This window comes from Podarcis melisellensis (genome assembly GCF_964234715.1).
Source record: "Podarcis melisellensis genome assembly, chromosome: 15".
NCBI lineage: Eukaryota > Metazoa > Chordata > Lepidosauria > Squamata > Lacertidae > Podarcis > Podarcis melisellensis.
Window position 1 is genome coordinate 2222828 of NC_138532.1, and position 13999 is coordinate 2236826.

Consider the following 13999-nt stretch of genomic DNA (forward strand, 5'->3'; position numbering starts at 1 on the left):
AGGGTATATAACAAAGTTTGGAGTAGTGCTTTAGTAGAAAAAATGACAAATAAATTGAAAGTGGCCAGAGGAAATAGGAAATACAAGTTTATCTCAGATTGGCTTAATTTTGTTATATGTGATAGCAAACGAACTATGATAAAGCACTACCACTACACTATGTTGATCTTTGGAACTCTCTTAACTATTTGTTCCTGATGTAATATGAAAACACCTTCAAACAGGTCAAGTTAAAACTCTGGTGAAAATAGGAAAAGCAGAACCTTAACTAGTGATGTACCCAAATGTCTCTGTAACATTGTCTTCACTTTGTCATGTTTATATTTGGGTTTTAATATAGGAAATTAATAAAATAATGTAAAAATAAAATAAAAGCAAGACATAAATATCTTTAGAAACAAATAGATATTTTACATCTGATGTAAAAGCACCAGAGTGCAATTGGACAATTTCTAACCAATAGAAACTTGTAGGAGCTTCAGTATGGAAATTAACAATAGGATATGTGAAAGATAGATATTTTTACCTTCTTGAGAGAGGGCCAAAGGGTTAAGCTAATGGTGTTGGTCCTTTCCACCTTCTTGGCCACATAAATTTCATGCAACAGCAACTGAATTCCCTATTTCCACTTTCTTCCAAGTCGCCTTGGGCAATGGAACAAGGGCTTCTTTGCTATCCGTATCTTTGGACACAATGCTTGGTAGACGTGTCTTACAAAGAAGCTTTTAATAGGTACATTTTGTAGGTGTGCTTGGAACAGAACCGATTGTTGTATGCATAGATCCCATTACAACAGCCATCATTGCATCTTTGGTTTTTTTTATAGTAACCCTCCTTGCTCTAAGGGAAGAGAAATCTCTTGATTTACAGGTGGAGAACTGAGGCCGAGAGAAGGACTAATAGCTGCCTTTCACCCCACAAAAAGAGATCAGCAATGAGCGAGCTCTTCATACATTCACGTTTATTCTGCTCCTGTGAAAAAAAATCTGTCTAGCTCTTATAAACCCAGATCAGCAAGTGACAAGCTATGAGGTGCTACATGGGAACCCTCTGCTTAAAGTATGGTTAATCCTTCCCTCCTCACTCCCCAGCCTTGGGGGACTAAGATTGCACACAGGTGAGGTGAGATATGTGCAGATCAGGCCTGTTCCCTTGACTCTAAGTGCTGTGGTACCACCCACTTCCCCACGGCCTAACCCCAAACGCAGAACAATAACAATAAAAAAGTTGCTCCAGACTTTATAGTGGAGGGACTGAGTGTTTGCTTTCTTCTACTGGCAGGCACAGGTGAGAATTTTCATCCGTAATTACTGTGCCGGAGCAAGCAGGCACTGGCCCAAGCCGTCCTCACCCTGTGAGATGGTGAAAGGCAGGTTCCAGCCCTGCATCCACCCGAGTGCCAGGAAGCCCAGCCCCAAACCTGGCATTGCTCCACATGCATGGTACCAAACAGTATGAATAGAGAGAGAGAGTTGCCTGGGGAGATGATGAGTCTACAGTGGGTGGAGGGGCAAAAGAGCAGGCAGTGTGTGAACACATTGCTAGCTACACCTTTTGCCTCAGACATCTTCTGCCACCAAGTTCAGTGAAGGGGGGTGGATGGAGAAAAATACTACTCCTCACTAATAATCTAAACAGATGGTTTAAAGAGACTCGCACAGACACATTCTAATTAGAGGCTGAGTTGTTTGATTGATAAAGTCCCTGCCTCTCAGGAAGGCAGCTCTGTTCAGAGTGTAAAACAAAGGAGTTAATAGTTTACACACACACACACACACACACACAGAGAGAGAGAGGCCAGTCCTGAATCTCTTTATTGCTTGTCCAGCTGTTGGCTGTTCCTCTGGTCTGAAGTAGTATCACTGTAGGAATGTCCCAAGACTGAGGGATGGGGAGACATGTTCAGGGAGGGGGAGGGAGCAGGAAATGTGGCTTGCTCACTTTTCCCAGTTATTTTTAAGTCTTTCCTGTGACTTCTACAGAACATGTATGGGCATATGAAGGCTGAAAATGACAAGGCCTTAAATGTGAAATAAAGTGTATGTTGAACCCTGTAATTGGGTAAGTTGCTAGAGTACTACAGTACTACCTGTGTAGAGCTGCCTTTGAAGATTGCTTGAGGCTAGAATTGAACATGACAGCGCCTCTCCTTAAGGAGATGGTTCACACACAAGCAGCACATTCATTCGGTGCTTCAGAATTTGGAAAGCCATCAGTGGCTTACCTGCTATATACTACCTGCTCTCTATGTCCTGATTGGATACTTATGAGTGCCATGCTTGTTAGAGAAGGGGGGGGGCTGTCCTCAGTCACTGCTCTATTATAATGGAATACATTTCCCTTTGGAGACTTGCCAAAGCATGAACTTGAACATATTCTAGAGGTGCTGAAAAATCTTTTCTATACCGCCAACACTTAAGGTGGTAGATATAAATGCTTGTGTTTGGTTTGGGGAATATTGTGTCATCCAGCAGAGCTTTTCTGAGTAGTGTGGGGCCTGTTATAGTCTGGCTCAAAGGAGGTGGCAGAACCAATGGCAGCTTGCTGTGACTTGTTTGCAAGGCATTTTGAGGATAAAATCGCTTGCATCCATCGGGATCTTGACTCTGCTGTTACAGCAGATGAATCTCAAGGGCACAGTCTAGTCCTGTTGTGCTGGATGAGTTTCAGCTGGTAAGGCTCGAGGATTCAGACAAGGCTCTTGGATTGGTCAGGGTGACCACTTGCGCTCTGGACCCTTATGCAACTTATGCAGGAGTTATGTTCCAGGGATTGTACCTAAAGCTAAAATCACGTATAGTCAGAACACATTGGGTGCAGTGACGGGTGGGAATGCCAAAGTCTTTTTTCCTGGACATCTGCCCCTTTTAAAATTTATTATTATTATTTTGCCAGGCGTATAAAGCTGAATACACACAATTTAAATGTGTGCAAGTTGCATGCTTACTGTCTCTGTTTACCGTCTTCTCCACTGATTTAAAAGGTAAGATGGATATGTTTATTTTGGATAAAGGACAAGAAAAACTTACTTGCCGTGCAGTATGTTAGCTACAATGCAAAATCTACCTTGGGAGCTGCATAGTGTGCCCATGTGTGTGCTTTTACATGGCCTAGCGCAGTAGTCATCAAGTTTTTCAGGCTCACCATTTGGAAGCCAAGTCTGAAATGTTTTACCATATATTTGCATACTAGTACTGCTACTCTTAGGGACGCGGGTGGCGCTGTGGGTAAAACCTCAGTGCGTAGGACTTGCCGATCACGTGGTCGGCGGTTCAAATCCCCGCGGTGGGGTGAGCTCCCGTTGCTCGGTCCCTGTTCCTGCCAACCTAGCAGTTTGAAAGCACCCCCGGGTGCAAGCAGATAAATAGGGACCGCTTACCAGTGGGAAGGTAAACGGCGTTCCGTGTGCTGCGCTGGCTCGCCAGATGCAGCTTGTCACATTGGCCACGTGACCCGGAAGTGTCTGCGGACAGCGCTGGCTCCCGGCCTATAGAGTGAGATGAGCGCACAACCCTAGAGTCTGGTAAGACTGGCCCAAACGGGCAGGGGTACCTTTACCTTTACCTTACTGCTACTCTTGCAACCCACCTTACACCAGGCCTACAGATGGGTGAATTTTAAGGATTCTTAAGGACTGCCCGATTCCTTATATCCTAGCCTAGTCACTGAGATCTAAAGATATATAGAATATATGGGTGGAATATATGTGTGAGAAATTTGTACACTTGAGACTCATACATTTGACAGCTTAAAAAGTAATGTGAAATATCCTCAATTTCACTGAACTCACAAATACCAAATCTTTGGTGAGTTGGAATTTTGTTACATTATCAACGAATGTGCCTTGATTTTCCACAATAAACATATCCACAATTCTGAGATCCTTAAGTGACAGGAGTCAGATAAACGGGGAAGGTGACAGAATGCATTGTTCAGACTGCCAGCTGTCAGTGCAGTCGAAGTGAAGCAGAAAGTAGGCAGGACGGAAAAGAAGGGAGGTGGCGACATGACTTGACCTTTTACCAGGTCTGGAAAGGTCTCACCCACCTACTAGTCACATGCAAAGGAAGGATGCTCCAGCCAGGTCTAAAAGGAAGTTCAACTGGCTGGACCAACATCCCCTGCATGACCACTCTAGCAAAACAGGTAATGTTGTACTTGACTGCTCCAGTGGATTACATCCCACCAGGAATGGACAGAAAGAAGATTGGGATCTACTGGCAGATCTGTCTGTGATTTTCAGTACATTGGCAAGGATTTGGGGATTCCCAATTGTTTAGGAATATTAATTTCCAATCTAAACTAGGTTGTTGAAATGAAGAAAGGTTTGGGATAACCAGGAAGGGACTTTTGGGTGAAAATTCTGATACTGAAAACAAATTCTTAGGCTCAGAGGCAACTTGTTCTTTAATTCTAAATGGATGTCTTTTGTACTCAGCTCGGGGGTTCTAGTAAAAACTAATGCAGTTCTAAAAAAGCCTGAAGCCTACCCCTATTCTACACTATAGACTTAAAATAAATAGCAGCCATTCTCCTGTCATTTTGTGACTGGTGTTTAGGATCTCTAGCAAAGGATTCTCTGGACCTTTGCCAAACTACAGTTCTCAGGATTCTTTGCAGGAAGTAATGTAGAATAAATCGATAAATGGATCTAGGTTTGTAGTGTAGATAAGGCATTATTTGCATAGGAATGTTTCTGGGTTGTTAATAACACCCAGCCATAGATTTTCCCTTAACAGCAGGAGGCTGGGGAAAATGGGCACCTGGAAGGATAGGATAGGGTTACTGGATCCTTATTATGCATTTAAAGTACCTAATATATTCAGAATTTTATGGCAGCTCTAGCCCAGCATGGCAGACTTGGTTCGTCCAAGTAAAAACCTTGACATCTGGCAAAAGTAAGCAAGATAACGGTGTGAGACACCTTGAATTCTGGCAGTTGTGTTGACTTTGAGACAAAGTGAGGGTTTTGGAAACTCTTATGTTGGTTCTAAATTTTGTTTGGATTCATCAAATCATGTACCTAAGTCACAGAAAATATCTAAAGAATGCCAAGGCTGCTGACTACATGCCATAAACATAGGTGTTATTTAATCACTACACAGATTCAGTGCCAGATTTACGTATAAGCTAAACAAGCTATAGTTTAGGGCCCCACTCTATTGGGGCACCCAATTTTTTTTAAAGGGAAACAAAATTGGATGTACATTTCTAAAATATAAGATTAAAAAGAAAAACCTACATACAGCAACAATGTTTTGTGTTGTGTAGGTTCCTATGATGTAAGTAATGCTAGCCTGCTCCCTAAAATATCACATATAAAGGGCCCCATTTCCTTCAGTAGTTTAGGGCCTCATCAAACCTAAATCCGGCCCTGCATACATTTCTCTCTTACCAAGCTGTCTGGGAGATGGAACAGAATCTGATTTGTGCAAGTCCTTGGAAAACACAGTTTGGGCCAACCCTGCTTCCCTAGCCAAATGCCCTTATTTGTGGACTGACATCTCAAGTGTTGCTCCCTGGAAGGACAGATCCTGAAGCTGAGGCTCCAATACTTTGGCCACCTCATGAGAAGAGAAGACTCCCTGGAAAAGACCCTGATGTTGGGAAAGATGGAGGGCACAAGGAGAAGGGGACGACAGAGGACGTGATGGTGGGACAGTGTTCTCGAAGCTGTGAGCGTGAGTTTGACCAAACTGTGGGAGGCAGTGGAAGACAGGAGTGCCTGCTGTGCTCTGGTCCATGGGGTCACGAAGAGGCGGACACAACTAAAAAACTAAACAACAACAACAACAATCTCAAGTGTTTGGAAGCAACAAGGACCAAATTAATCTAGACAAGGTAACCAGTGCCTTGTTTGATTTCCAAATTTAAAAATATGTTGCCTTTACGTGCCTGCCTGAACTAATATAGCGGGATCTGTTTCCAGTTGGAAACAATAAGACTGAAACAAAGAAGAAAGATTATAATGGTTGGGTAGCATGGAGATGTTGGTTCTTCTTGACAAAAGTTTGTCAAATCTGTTGCCTGGTCTTCACTGTGCACTAGTTTTTTGCTGAAGCATGCTGCTCTTACAGCTGATTTGCATCTCTTGATCAAAAGCTTTCCCTACTAGATGCTCCTCACATCTATGCTACCAATTCCCCACATTTCCTGCTGCACTTCAGGACAGATGCATTGCGTCAGAACACTGCTTTCTTCTGAGACAGGAAGTATTGGTCAATAGGGATGGGTTGGTGCTACTGAAACAGTACCATGTGCTGGTCTGGTGTACTGCAAACTCCACTGAGTCATTTGTTGACATTATTGTAGGTGGCAGCTCAGAGGCAAGGCAGCTTGAAGCTTGGTGAACTTGTTAATGAGTAAGGAAAGCCCATTGTCATTTTTAGAAGAAGGACCAGAGGTGTGCCTAGATCTCATCTAACCAGAGGTAGTTGAGGTTTCTGTGATTGGGAATTGTTCAGATGTCTTAGCCAGAACAGCTTTCACTGTGGCAGATAGACATTTCTTCAGGTAACAATATCTGGAAACTGTGTGAAGTCAATAGATACAAGAACCATAATAATAATTTTTTGGCAGCTTCCTTTTTGGTGATGCTCCAAATCCATATGATAGAGGAAACTGCCTTGTAGTGGGTAAACCCACAGGTCCCCCTGGTAGCCCCTAGAGACTCATAAGGTGGACAAAAATGTATATTAGAGGAGTGTGTGTATAAAAATTAATATATTGGTGAAATTAACATACAAAATGTATTCTATTAAGGAAAATTACTTGTTGAAATGTGCACATCAGGCAAAATTTCACTCAAAAATGTATATTAGAAATTTGCACTAAAATGCTGCTGAATTTTCATGAGGACTATTTAAAGAACACATTTGTAAACCAATGCAGAAATGTGGAAAATTGAATTTAAGATTGGAAAAATGAAAAACTGAGAGAAACCAAACAGACAGACTTTTCCATCCCTACATGTGGCTATGCGACAATTTTTAGTCCATGAGGAGGAGTGTGAGAATGTAACCTTGGGCTTATCCACATTTACTGTTCCTTCGCTGTTTCCAGGCACAGTCCACACTTTAAAGTGCCGTGTCTGAGTCCTTTTTTCTTTCTTTTTTGCTCCAGAGCTTTCCCTGTGAAAACCTGCTCTTCAAAGCTCAAATGGAGCAAACAGCACTCCACAGGAAATCTGAATTTATGCTTGCTCTGATTGAGCACTAAAAAGAAGGTTTTTGTAGGGAAAGCTCTGGGGCAAAAAGCAAACAAACAGATGCATGATGGACCAATCAGAGGTTGCTTTGTTGCACAGCCAGCAGTAATGCTCATTGTGCTTGCAGCAACAGAGCATGTGATTTTTTTGGTCACATGACTTCACTCTTAACTGTGGAAATGGAAAGTCTGCCTTATTGTGGAGATGCCACCTAGCAAATGGTGGGAGTACCGAGGACATTGTAGCAGAGTGTTGAATCACTCATGCACTTGGGGCAGGTTTGGAACTTGGATAGAAAATCTGTTGAGTGAAGAGGTCCATCTGCAGCTGAAAGAGCTGAACCTGGAAGACGGCAGCACTAGCAGTTGGCTGATGGCACCCGGATGTACACACATGTTAGCATAAGGAACAAGAAGACATTCAAACAACTAATTGATATTGTTATAATTTGGCTGTTATTGGGGGAATATTGGAAAATTAATATTATTTTTTTTAAGAAGACATTTAAACAAGTGTGAGTGTGCAAGGAATCACAGAATCATAGAATCTTAGAGTTGGAAGTGACCCCAAGGGTCATCTAGTCCACCCCCTGCAATGCAGGAATCTCAGCTAAAGTGTCCATGGCAGATGGCCATCCAAGCTCTGCTTAAAAACCTCCAAGGAAGGAGATTCCACAACCTCCCATGGGAGTATGTTCCACTGCAGAACAGCTCTTATTGTCAGAAAGTTTTCACTGATGCTTAGTCGGAATCTCCTTTCTTGCAACGTGAAGCCATTGGTTTGAGTCCAACCCCCCAGAGCAGGAGAAAACAAGCTGGTTCTCTCTTCCTTTTTTAAAAAAGAAAAAATCTTTTTTATTCAGTTTCACACTCTACATTGGGATTCAAACATTAATCATAATCATCAACATTTAGGATTCCCTGACTCCTCCGACTCCCCCCCCATGCTTTCCATAATCAAATTTTTCCTACTGCATCACATAATTTCTTTATTTTTTTAGAATAGTCCATTTTTACCTTGGTTTTTAATATATTACAAGTGTTACTCTAATCCTGCCAAAGTTTTTAAATAAATTGTTAAATTTTCCCATTCCTTCTTAAAGTTTCTATCTTCCTGGTTTCTGATCCTCCTGGTCATTTTCGCCATTTTGGCGTCATCCATCATCTTCATCAGCCATTCGTCTCTGGTTGGGACTTTATCCTTTTTCCATCTCTGGGTCAGAAGTATCTGCGGTCATCGTATACATAAATAATCATTTCAGCTCCCTTGATATCTCTGCATCTAGAATTGCTAGTAAAAAAGCTTCCATTTTTTTCACAAACTTTTTTTTCATTATATATAATTTCCCAGAATGCTTTTGTTATCTTACACGTCCACCACATGTGGCAGAACGTGCCTTCTTTCTCCTTACACTTCCAACATACGCCTGAAGTAGTTCTATACATCTTTGCTAATTTTGTAAGTGTAAAGTACCAACCATACATCATTTTCATATAAATCTCATTCAACGCATAGCATGCTGTAAATTTTAAGTTCTCCCTCCATAACGTTTCCCAATATGTAAATTGGATATTGTGCCCAATATCTTTTCCCCATTGTATCATTACTGATTTAACTTGTTCATCTTTAGCAACACCTTATACATTTTAAAAAGTAACTTCACCTTATTTTCCAATAAATCTTTTTTAAACCTTGAAATTTCCTTACTAAATCAATTTTTCTTATCAATTTTAAATACATTATTTAATTGTTGATATTGGAACCAATCTGTTACTAAATGTCTTATGTCCTCAAATCCTTTCAGTTTTAATTGTTGTTCCACTTCCATTAGCAACTCTTTATAGGTTGCCCATTCACTTTTTGCATTAATCTTTTTCAAGGATATCACTTCCAATGGGGAAAGCCACAATGGTGTCTTCTGTTTTTATATGGTGTCTACGGGTTTTTATATTTCTCCCATACTGCATAAATTTATTTTCTTACCAAATGATTTTAAAAACCTTTGTGCACTTTAGTCTTCTCATACCAAAGATATGCATGCCATCCAAATGTATGACCACCAAGGTCTAAAATATCAGTATTTTTAAGGGTTATCCACTCCCGCAGCCAACAGAGACAGGACGCTTCATAATATAACTTCAAATCTGGCCACGAGAATCTACCTCTTTCTTTGGCATCTGTTAATAATTTATATTTAATCCTTGGTTTCTTCCTCTGCCAGATAAATCTAGAAACATCTCTCTGCCATTGTTTGAAGTGTCCTGCTCTACTGACTATGGGTATTGTTTGAAATAAAAATAACATTCCTGTCAAAACATTCATTTTCATTACGGAAATTCTTCCCCATAGTGATAAATTTATTCTTTCCCAAACCTCCATATTTTTCATTATTTCTTTCCAAGTTGTTACAAAATTATCCTTAAAGATATTTATATTCTTGGCTGTCAACCATATCCCCAAATACTTCACTCCCCCGCCCCAATTGTCAATTGTGTTGCTAGTTGTAACTTATTTTTATGTTGTTCTGTCATTTTTTTTACCAATACTTTCATTTTGTTTTTATTTAACTTGAATCCCACTACCTGACCAAACTCAGATATTTTATCTAGGAACCTTGGTATACTGTCATTACAAGGTTGACTGCAAATGCTCTCAGCTTGTATGTTTTGCACCGAGCTGTTATACCTTTTATTTCTTTGTCAGATCTTATATTCCTTTCCAGAGTCTCTAGTACTAAAATAAACAGTAAAGGCAATAGGGGGCAGCCCTGTCTTGTCCCATTTGTGATTTTGCATTTTTCTGATATTACATTATTCACTATCAACATTGCCTGCTGCTCTGTAAAAATTGCATCAATTTCTCTCAGAAATAATTCTCCAAAATTCATCATCTCCATAGTTTTTTTCATAAAGGTCCATGACACATTGTCAAAGGCCTTCTCTGCATCCACAAACATCAAGGCTGCTTGCTTTTCATTCCTGACTTCCAGATATTCTATTGTATCAGTTATGTTCCTTATATTATCCTTCATCTGTCGGCCAGGAAGAAGTCATCAAGCTGGCTCTCTCTTCCATGTGACAGCCCTTAAGCTATTTGAAGACTGAAGGAATGTGAGAGTTGTTGAAGCACATACTGTATGTGCCAATCTACAAATGACATGACAGGGCACACAACCCTTCATGAAACACACTCCTCACTACACAAGAGACATCCTATACACTTATAGAGTTACAAAACTATGCATTAACATATAAACAAGTACCCCACAGACATAGGTTGTGCACTCATGAAGTTATGTGTGCAACCTCCAGAGCAGTTTGCAAAAATGAGACTAAAATACAAAGAAAAATTAACATATACAATCATAGAATCATAGAGTTGGAAGAGACCACAAGGGCCATCGAGTCCAACCCCCTGCCAAGCAGGAAACACCATCAGAGTACTCCTGACATATGGTTGTCAAGCCTCTGCTTAAAGACCTCCAAAGAAGGAGACTCCACCACACTCCTTGGCAGCTCCTTAAAAATTAATTCCTCAAAATACATGTAAAAGCCTGGGAAACTAAATATCTGCCTGGTGCCAAAAAGATAACAATGTTGGCATCAGGTGAAACTCTCTGGGAAGGAAATCCACAAATGATGCCATCACTGAAAAGGCTCTCTTGTTCAGATATAGGCTCACACTGACAAGCTTATGTCCACTTGTACACATTTACATGTGTCCATTTCATATGCATGCAGAAAGAGAAATCCCTTGTGGAGATAGGTGGGGTTTTTTTGTTTGTTTTTAAAGAGAATACCAATGTCATCAAGACCCACCCCCATGGCAAGCTCATTGCAGTCTTCCTCTCTCTTGTAGAGAGTTCACATTATTTAATCCTCTTGTAATATTTAGAAGTTGACTACATGTTTTGTGACAGTTACAACTCAGTGGCAACCCAGATTTTTCTTATTGTTCAGTCTCTCCACAACTTGGTTCTGAGTAGGTAGCTATAAAATAATCTAGTAGGTTTTTGTTTGTACAGTGGTGCCCCGCAAGACGAATGCCTCGCAAGACGAAAAACCCGCAAGACGAAAGGGTTTTTCGGGTTTTGCGACGCTTCGCTAGACGATTTTCCCTATGGGCTTGCATCGCAAGACGAAAGCCCATAGGGAAATCTCGGGGACCTTTTTTTAAATGCTGGCGGTGGGGAGCAAAGCCTTTCCCCCCCCCTCCGGACTTCAGAAGAGGTCCAGGAAGGCCGGCGGGGGCGAAAGGCTTTGCTCCCCACCGCCAGCATTTTAAAAGCGGTCCGGGATAGCAGGGAAGCGCTTCCCGCTATCCCGGACGGCTTTTGAAGGCAGGCAGGGGGGGCAAAGACTTTTGCCCCCCCGCCCGCCTTGGGAAGAGGTCCTGGACCTCTTCCCAAGGTGGGCGGGGGGCAAAAGTCTTTGCCCCCCCTGCCTGCCTAACCGGGGGCTTTTAAATCGCCCCGGGACTGTCCGGGGCGATTTAAAAGCCCCCGGACGGCTTTTGAAGCCTCCCCCCGCCGCCCGGCATCGGGGCATCGTCCCGATGCCGGGCGACGGGGCGAGAAAGCCTCCCCCCGCCGCCCGGCTTCGGGGCGGGAAAGCCTCCCCCCGCCGCCCGGCTTCGGGGCATCGTCCCGATGCCGGGCGACGGGGCGAGAAAGCCTCCCCCCCGCCGCCCGGCTTCGGGGCATCGTCCCGATGCCGGGCGACGGGGCGGGAAAGCCTCCCCCCGCCGCCCGGCTTCGGGGCATCGTCCCGATGCCGGGCGACGGGGCGAGAAAGCCTCCCCCCGCCGCCCGGCTTCGGGGCATCGTCCCGATGCCGGGCGACGGGGCGAGAAAGCCTCCCCCCCGCCGCCCGGCTTCGGGGCATCGTCCCGATGCCGGGCGACGGGGCGGGAAAGCCTCCCCCCGCCGCCCGGCTTCGGGGCATCGTCCCGATGCCGGGCGACGGGGCGAGAAAGCCTCCCCCCGCCGCCTGGCATCGGAACCATGTCCCGATGCCGGGCGACGGGGCGAGAAAGCCTCCCCCCGCCGCCTGGCATCGGAACCATGTCCCGATGCCGGGCGACGGGGCGAGAAAGCCTCCCCCCGCCGCCCGGCTTCGGGGCATTGTCCCGATGCCGGGCGACGGGGCGAGAAAGCCTCCCCCCGCCGCCCGGCATCGGAACGATGTCCCGAAGCCCGGCGGCGGGGCGGGAAAGCCTGGGCGCGCTTGCAACTCTCCGCAAGGAGCGCGCTCCTTGCGGAGAGGTCCGCGCCTCTCCTGGACCTTTTCTGAAGGCAGGCGGGGGGGGGCAAAAGTCTTTGTCCCCCCTGCCTGCCTTCCCAGGGGCTTTTAAATCGCCCCGGACAGCGGAGAAGTCCTCCGCTGTCCCGGGCGATTTTAAAATGCCGCCCGCCAGAAGAGGTCGGGGGAAGGCGGTTTCCATAGGAACGCATTAATTGATTTTCAATGCATTCCTATGGAAAACCGTGCATCGCAAGACGAAAAACTCGCAAGATGAAGAGACTTGCGGAACGAATTAATTTCGTCTTGCGAGGCACCACTGTACTAGGTTTGTTTAAATAAAACCAGATTTTGTTTGCCTTAAATTTTTCTGTCCATCTTCCTGACTCCATGAAGAATCTTACACCTCCCTATACTACCGTATTTTTTGCTCTATAAGACGCACTTTCCCCCTCCTAAAAAGTAAGGGGAAATGTGTGTGCGTCTTATGGAGCGAATGCAAGCGGGAGGCTCTGCTCAGCACTCCCTTTAAATAGCACCGTGGAGCGTGTGTGCAGCTCTTGGGGGCTTTGGGGGGAGCCTTTCTCCCACTGCCCTGAAGAGGTCCCATAAGCCAGCAGCGATCCCTCTTGCTGTCCTGGCTTTTGGCCTTCATCCTGCTGCCCTGAAGAGGCTTCGTGCAGCTATCCCAGAAGCCAGAACAGCAAGAGGCTATCCAAGAAGCCAGATCCCTCTTGCTGTTCTGGCTTCTGGGATTCAGAATATTTTTTTTCTTGTTTTCCTCCTGCAAAAACTAGGTGCGTCTTATGGTCTGGTGCATCTTACAGAGCGAAAAATATGGTATTGTATCTCTGGGTAGTTTAAACTTAGTAGATGGGGGAAATTCTTAGTAGATAAAATGTGATAGTATACCAAGTATAGGAATAGTTTGTGAAATGCCCTTATTGTCTGGTGCTAGTTGGCTGGTAAGGGACGCGGGTGGCGCTGTGGATAAAACCTCAGTGCCTAGGACTTGCTGATTGTATGGTCGGCGGTTCGAATCCCCGTGGCGGGGTGCGTTCCCGTCGTTCGGTCCCAGCTCCTGCCCACCTAGCAGTTCGAAAGCACATCAAAGTGCAAGTAGATAAATAGGTACCGCTTTATAGCGGGAAGGTAAACGGCGTTTCCGTGTGCTGCGCTGGTCCTGGCTCGCCAGCTGCAGCTTCGTCACACTGGCCACGTGACCCAGAAGTGTCTTTGGACAGCGCTGGCTCCCGGGCTCTTAAGCGAGATGAGCACGCAACCCTAGAGTCGGACATGACTGGCCCGTACGGGCAGGGGTACCTTTACCTTTACCTTTAGTTGGCTGGTATAATCATATATTTCCTCTTAGCATAGTTCATCTGTCATGTAACAATGGAATGATCACTTTATTTTCAGTTTCAGGGAATTTGAAAGGATCTGCCTGTGTAGAAATAGGATGTCCATACTTGTTGCATTGAGAAATGCCCAGATAATGGCACCATATAACATACTGACAGGAGCACTTCTCTTTAGATGACTTAGAATAGTA